This window comes from Malaclemys terrapin, chromosome 11 (assembly GCF_027887155.1).
Source record: "Malaclemys terrapin pileata isolate rMalTer1 chromosome 11, rMalTer1.hap1, whole genome shotgun sequence".
Taxonomy (NCBI): domain Eukaryota; kingdom Metazoa; phylum Chordata; order Testudines; family Emydidae; genus Malaclemys; species Malaclemys terrapin.
The window spans coordinates 1,564,752-1,572,676 of NC_071515.1; the positions used below are offsets into that span (position 1 = coordinate 1,564,752).

Genomic DNA, 7,925 nt, shown 5'->3' on the forward strand with positions numbered 1-7,925 from the left:
CCAAACTCTGCAACAAACCCGGTGCCAACTCTGTCTGCATATCTATTAAGGGACATCATCATAGGACCTAACCACATCAGCCACACCATCAGGGGCTAGTTCACCTGCACATCTACCAATGTGATATATGCCATCATGTGCCAACAATGCCCCTCTGCCATGTACATTGGCAAAACCAGACAGTCTCTACGCAAAAGAATAAATGGACACAAATCTGAATTATAACAGGAATTATAACATTCAAAAACCAGTAGGAGAACACTTCAACCTCCCTAATCACTCAACAGACTTAAAAGTGGCAATTCTTCAACAAAAAACTTCAAAAACAGACTCCAATGTGAATCTCCAGAACTGGAATTAATATGCAAACTGGACACCATCAAATTAGGCCTGAATAAAGACTGGAGTCGATGGGGTTGGAGTCGATGGATCATTACAAAAACTAATTTTACCATACTAATTTCCCCCTACTGTTACTCACACCTTCTTGTCAAGTGTTTGAAATGGGCCACCTTCATTACCACTACAAAAGTGATTTTTCCTCCCTTGGTATTCTACTGTTAATTGAATTGTCTCAGACTGACCCCCCACTTGGTAAGGCAACTCCCACCTTTTCATGCATTATGTATATATACACCTGCTACTGTATTTTCCACTCAATGCATCTGATGAAGTGGGTTCTAGCCCACAAAAGCTTATGCCCAAATAAATTTGTTAGTCTCTAAGGTGCCACAAGGACTCCTCGTTGTTTTTGCTGATACAGACTAACACGGCTACCACGCTGAAACCAATCTACAAAAGAGTGTAGGATGCATGCAGCTACAAAGTACTGTGGGACTAGGAACCTGGAAGCAAACAGCAGCTCTTTTGGGGGCTACACGTGGGGAAAAAAGGTTGAAAAACCCTGATATATTTTAGTTTTGTTCTTGTCATGTAATTTTAAAAAAAATCAAGAAATGCTCAGGGATGGAAATAGAAGAAGTTCAAATATGTGCAAAAATGATGAATTGTTAATATGAGACCCTGAGCTAACTACTACTTGCCCCAATGAAAAGTGATTTGTTTCTAATTACATACATTTAACCACCACTTACAGCAACATTGTGAGGAAAGCTACAAACAAGATTGTTTTGATTCAGTATCTGATACCATCACAATGGCAGTTTTGACTTCAAACTTTTAAAACATTTCCTATCATCTAAAACTAGTCTGGAGAAAAAGCAGCGTCAAACAAATTAGTTTTTACCTGCAACAATAATTAAGTTGAGAGAGAACTGAAAAGCCAAATGGGTATAGTGCTTATGTTAACTTACTTTAGCTACAGTTCAAAGAATTTTAAAATACAAAAACCCTTTAACAAACAGATTTTACCCAAATTAAAATGTAACAGCTTGGCATGCCACACACACACAAAAATAGAAGTGTGAAGCCAATTTAAAATCCAACTAGACCCAACCAAATACTGCAGAAATAATGAAACCTAAGTGTACACAGGTCAGCGAAACAGATGGCAAAGCCACGCTAGGAAAATCGATGTAGCTTGTTTTAACCAATCAGGAAACAAAGCAAGATGCCATTCCACCTCAAAGAGCAGCCATGATGCTCTTTATTCGACAGTAATTACTCTATAAACACATACACTTCTCCTCTCCAAAAGGAAACAATACCAAACAGGAGTCCAAGATATTAAAAATGAAATTTTGAAGACTGGGTAAAAATTATTATTAGAAATGGATACAGCAATTCAGAACCTTTCTAGCAACAGATCTCCCGATAGCATAAGTCTGAAAAACTGACAGGGAATAGATCTCAGCTAGTCGCACAGCAACTAACTCCAAAAAGTTATTAAAATATACCTTCTATGAAATGAATGGTTCAAGGATCAGCAACTGATCATAGAACTTTGCACCTCTAGGTCAGCGGTTCAAATCCAGACGAGACCAGTATTAAGCGTTATCTAATGATCAGGGTGAAGCAATATAAAAATCACTGTTTTTTTAAATCACTGATTTAATTGAGGCTGAAGCTTTTTTAAACTAATTTATAATTAACTAAGCATATAAAAACATACTACTGAGAGTGTATCTTATTTGAATTTATTGAGCTGCTACAAGAAAAAAAACAAAATACTTACAACTGAAGCCCTGATCCTGCAAACATTTAAGCCAGGCCTGCACAACTCGTAAAGCAGCGAGGGCCATATTACTCCAAAGAAAACAGCTGAGGGCTGAACACCCCCCCCCCCCCCCGGCCCCACCGAAACCCCCCGAGCGCTGCCGAACCACCCCCCACCAGCGCCACCCAGCCCCCCCGAAACACAACCACCACCCGCCCCACGGAAACAACCCCCCCAGCGCTTCCCCAGCGCCGCCCCACCAAAACAGCAGTATTGAACCTCAGTAATATGTTATAGAAGGCCCTAAGGTAGTATAATTAATGTAAAAGAAAAATGTCTTTTTGTTAGAAGTAGAATAAGATCTTCCCCCCACTTTGTAATCAATTGCCCTGTTGAATGAATGAGGTGTGAATGAGGAAGGCATAGAAGGCAGGCACCTCCAGATAGCTGCAACCGTTGGAGAGGGGATGGGAGCCAGACCAGATCAGTAGAACAGGTCAGCCACCGATTCGCCGCTCGCCTCCTCAGGCCCCCTCCCCAGCTCGCCTATTTAGCCCACGCCACTGCCCGCCCGCTCACCTCCTCAGCCCCCCATCCCCCACTGCTGGCTCACCTGCCCCCCCGCCACTGCCCACCCGCTCGCCTCCTCAGCCCCCCCACACCCTCGGCTTGCCTACTCACTCCCCGCCACTGCCCACCCGCTCGCCTCCTCAGCCCCCCACCCCCCCGGCTTGCCTACTCACTCCCCGCCACTTCCCACCTGCTCGCCTACTCAGCCCCCCTCCCTCACCCACCGCTTGCCTACTCACCCCCCGTGGGCCGCACAGTGAGCCCACACGGGCCGCATGTTGTGCAAGCCTGATTTAAGTAGATATGTAATTTTACTCACACGATTAGCCCCATTGATTCAGTGGGGCTATCAATGTGCTTAAAGTTAAATACCTGTATCTTCATAACATTCAATGCATAATAGGCTAAAACTGTGTTTTTATTAAAAACTTCTTAGTGGCGTAGAATCTTTGTCACATCAAAATAAAAGTACATTAGTGCTAACAATGAAAATTTTAGTTTTTCAATACATCAACAGTTATTGTGAACTACCGGTACTTCTTATAAACAGGCTAACAGTTTCAAAAAAAAGAATATTTAAGCACCTAAAGGTGGACTTTCCTGAAGAACTAGAACTAGTAGCACAAGGCCCACTGACTTCAAACTCAGATGAAGAAGCATAGCTTGGATTAAGCAATTCAACTTTCTTGATTTGTAGAAGCCTGATATATTAGCAGGCGACGCTGACTGAAAATACAGCATGGGCTATTTTCTTTTCTGTTTTGCAATTGTTTTCATAATAACTATGTTAATGAGGCCACCATAACGAACATTTTAAATGTGATACTTCTTGTAGAAAATACCTCCATGTAAAATATGAAATTCTAGGGAACTAAAGTACAAGCCCAGTTTAGCAATTTAAGACTACAAAATGGGAAGAAAGTAAAGAACTAGCAACATCCAAATAAAAATCTACTTTAATTTAAAAACTGACGCAAACAATTTTTAAATTAAAAACGGGATGTTTTTTAATTTTTTTTGTATCCGTCCAGATTGGTATTTATTAAACATTTTGTGTCAGGCCTCTTGCTGATGTCTAAGGGCTTGTCTACACTTACCAGGAGATCGACGTGCAGTGATCGATTTAGCGGGTCTAGTGAAGACCCACTAAATTGACTACAGATCGCTCTCCCATCCATTCATGTACTCCACCGGATCAAGAAGAATAGGGGGAGTCGACGGGAGAGCATTTCCCGTCGACTTCGCGTAGTGTGGACCTGCGGTAAGTAGATCTAAGCTACTTTGATTTGAGTTACGCTATTCACGTAACTCAAATTGCGTAGCTTAGATTGAATTTCCCCTGTACCGTAGAGAAGGCCTAAGATGGCAATCAATGAATGTCCAAGATGACTAATTTGCCCTCTGCACCAAAAGTGTTCCTAGAAATCTCTAGAACAGAATTACAACGCAAGTTGGACAGAATGGGGAAGTTTGTTTTGCATCTGCCATACTTATTCTGCAAAGAAACAGAACACTTTATTGTCTAGTAATAGCTGGTATTTGTTAAGTGTTACAGCCACCTCCATACATTTCACTCTCCCTGTCCCAAGAAGCTTACAAGCTAACCTTTTCAAGACCACTATATTTACTTTGAAAACATGGCAGTTCAGAACACAAAACTTTTCTGTAAGGGTGTAAAGAAGAGCAATTACATTAATAATAAAAAGCAATTAATAATTCTAGAATAATACCATGTATATTAGGTAGGACTACAAATACACCTCACTGTAAACTTCTTTCATAACTGAGCATTTAAAAAAGTATCACTAACGTGTTAACATACCAGCATAATTCATTTCTTTAACCACAATATTTCAGAAATCAAATGAAAAAATTAATAAGCTGATGCTAGTTAGACTAGATTTTATTCCCTTTTTAAGTAAGGAGTGTCGAGGTTTGTGGACTATCATTTGTAATATACAAAGTAAATCTATGCAACTGGATGTCAACATGCAGCAGCCTGCTGGTGGCACACTTCAGTTATCCTGAGACATCACAAATTCAGAGCACACAGTGTGACAATGAATTCCCAATGCAGACTGGTGAAGTTAGTTCTAAAAAACATAGTTAACAGTAATAAAAAAGCAGGCTGTGGTGGACTTATAATAAAAAGACTTTCTTTTCCTCCTTCACCATGGTACTTTGTTGAGTTATTTAATTTTCTCCAAAGATTTTAGAAATAGTTTCTTACATCAGCTGACATTCAAACCACATAGTAAACCTTGAATTTGTAGTACTAAACTATTTTAGAATTTTAAGATTATAGGACTGAAAAAGTAGAAATTTAAGGGTTCCTTAACCATTAGGTATGCACAAGTGTAATTAAGCATTTAGGTACAACTATCTCAGCCACTAGGAGAACATATACTTGTTAATAACTAAAATGTTGTGATGCTCTCACCCCTTTTGGGCCACTCCAAAAGAAACATTCTATACCCCAATGAAATTCTGAAATTACAAGTAATTTAAGGAATTTATTTCATTTAGCCTAGTGCTCAAATACCTTAATCGCATTTCAAATTGCATAGCATAAATCTTCTTGTAATCAGTTAAACCACATGCCCCCATCACCAACTACCCATCGTGCTTCTCTTTACATCACCATTGTCTGCTGGTTGAGATGTATGTCTGTGCCTGCATCTTCTTCAGTCAGCCCCCCATCCCTCTCTAATTGTTGCTCTTTAGAGACAGGATCCCTCAATTCTATTAGTTGCTTGAACTTGAGTTTGTTAGAGTAATATCACTTTGAGGTCTTGTCTACACCATGCAGCTTTTAGCGACAAGGCTGTGTCAACACAGCCTTGTTGCTAAAAGTCAGCGTGTGTAAACGCTCTTTTTCAGTACTCCTGCCGGCAAAACTATTGTCTTTCACCAGGGGAAGGGGGCGCTTTTTTAAGTACCCGTGAAAGACAAAAGTTTTGTCGACAACTTCGCAGTGTAGACAAGCCCTGAGCAACTAGTGCCTATGCATAAACAACTCTAAATAAATCTACAGTTAGGGAATGCAAGAGCGCACTGCTGAAAAAAATACATTTTAAAGTGGAAGCCCCTCACCTTACCCGCTCCTTAGGACCTTTGCACCATGGAAGATTAAGCATGAAAATATTGTACTCACACATCAATGAACTACATTTAAAGATTAAATGATCCTGGTCAGTTTTCATAGTGTTCCATCAACTTTTTTAAAGAATAAATTTTAAAAAGTAATTTTAGTGAACATGGAACGCTTTAAACCCATGTTGATCCTTTGTATTTGAATCAGTGTTATAAATGTGACTGAATAATACTATTTTCTAATCCCAAAAGAGAGAGCCATTGGTATGTTCGCATGTTAGGCTCCTAAACTGCATTTTAGTTAAGTATCAAGAAACCAAAGCCAAACTGTAGCTTTAGCGATCAATATGTTTAGTGGAGAGCAGGGAGTATACTTACAGAATTGATTTTAAAGGCAATTACCTGTGATATAAATGGCCAGAACTAAATACAAAGTCGAGTTTAAGTAGCACAGCACAAAAACAGATGCGAGGAACTTTAGGTAGATAGAAACGGACCCTATTAACAGTCGTCAATGCATCCGCCTACAGTCACAGTAACGCTTGCTAGCTAGAGGGATAGCTCCAACAACAATCTGAAGACAAGCCGTTATCTCGAGGCCTAAAGCCATCCATCTGGCTTGAACTACCTACAGAAGGAGACACACACGCCAGACACCACCACTCCGAAGCCGTATCCCAGCAAGCAGCGGACTTCAGCAAACTTGCTCTGTTTATTGAGCCATTCGCAGCCTCTCCCGCCCCAAATATTCCCGGGATGCAGGCGGCGTCCTCAGCCCCTTTGCACCCAGCCAGTCCCGCTCGCCGCCCCGCGCGTCCCGCGGATGGGAGCAACGGGGTAAGGGGCCAGCCCCGCCGCGGCACCCCGCTGGCAAACGCCACCGCCGCGTCCCCCGCCCCGGCGGGCCCCTCCCTCCCCGCGCGGCTGCCCAGAGACACAACGCGCCGCCCCGCACCTGCACCGCGCGGCTCCCCGCCCCAGCCCCGGGCACCGCAGCGCCGCGCCGCGCCGGCTCCAGACACAGGCCCGCAGAGCCCCCGCGCCCGGACCCCCAGCCCCCGCCGGGAGGCAGGCGGGCGGGCGGGCGGCGCTGGCACAGCCCGGGGACGGAGCGTCAGGACCTGGACAGGTCCCGGCGGGGCGGGGCGGGGCGGTCCCTCCCGGCGGGGGCTCGGGGGCCGCCGCCCCTCCCGGCGCAGAGGTGCCCCGCCAGGGCCGCCCCTCACCTGGCCGCGGTTCCCACGGCGCCCCCCCCGCTCCGCCACTGACCCGCGGGCGGCGGCCGCCTCGCGCTCCCCTCAGCCGACACTGAGCGCGGGCGGCGGCGGCTACGGCGCTGCTCGGCTCAGGCCGACCGGCCCCGCGCGCACGCGCGCTGCTCCACAGCCCTGCTCCAGAGCCCTGCAGGCGCGAGCCCGCCAACGCGCCGGCTGCGCGTCCCTGCGCCTCTCGCGCCCGCCTCGGACCCCGCGCGCCACGCGGGGCCGCCGGCCAATGGGGCCGCAGGAGGGGAGGGCCCTGGCGCGCGTGCCGAAGATAGAGAGGCCGCCGGGCGGCCCGAGGGGAGGAGTCAGAGGAAGGAACCCGGCCGCTGATTGGTGGGAGGCACGGAGCCGTGCGCGCGCCTCTTCTCCCTCCCCCGGCTGCGAGGCTCTGCAGAGTGGCTCGGGAGCGCGGAGCGCGTGCCCTGCGGGGGGTGGGCGGCAGGTGCAGGGGCCGCGGGGCGCTCGGGCTGGTGCTGCTCGCCACAGGCCCCTGCCCCGGGAGGTCCCTGCCTGCTGCCCGCGCGCCTCGGCAGCCCCCGGGCGGGCTAGGGCCGGGGGTCCGCAGGGAGCGGCAGCCTGGCGGGGGGGAGGGGGTCGCTGCTCGCCCGGGTAGTGCCAGGTGCCGCCTGAGGCGTGCTCGGGCCGCGGGGTCGCTTTGCATTTCGGGGCCGTGTGCCTGAGCGCTCCGACGTGCCCTGGCCGGGGGGGGAACGATGGCTTGCGTTGTGTGTGTGTGTGTGTGATTGCAACTGTGTCAGGGGATTGCCTGCACGCGAACGGGGCCTCGCCTTCCTTTACCCCGCTGCTGTGAGTGCTTTGGGATGTAGGAGCCATGCTGCAGTTTTTACACTGCTGCTAAAACTTTCCTTAGCAGGGACAGT

General features: G+C 46.9%; 1 protein-coding gene across 11 annotated transcripts in view; it reads right to left on the reverse strand.

Moving 5' to 3' along the window:
- ADARB1 (adenosine deaminase RNA specific B1) overlaps positions 1-7,148 on the reverse strand; it is a 251,304-nt gene extending 244,156 nt beyond the window's left edge. For 6 of the 11 annotated variants that reach the window (XM_054043498.1, XM_054043496.1, XM_054043493.1 and 3 more), the window contains exon 1: positions 7,049-7,148. The gene's annotated coding sequence lies outside the window, so the exon portion shown is untranslated. Of the gene's footprint in view, positions 1-7,005 lie in introns of all 11 variants that reach the window. The other 5 variants (XM_054043499.1, XM_054043491.1, XM_054043501.1 and 2 more) reach the window with 4 other exon arrangements.
- Positions 7,149-7,925: the final 777 nt, after the last annotated feature.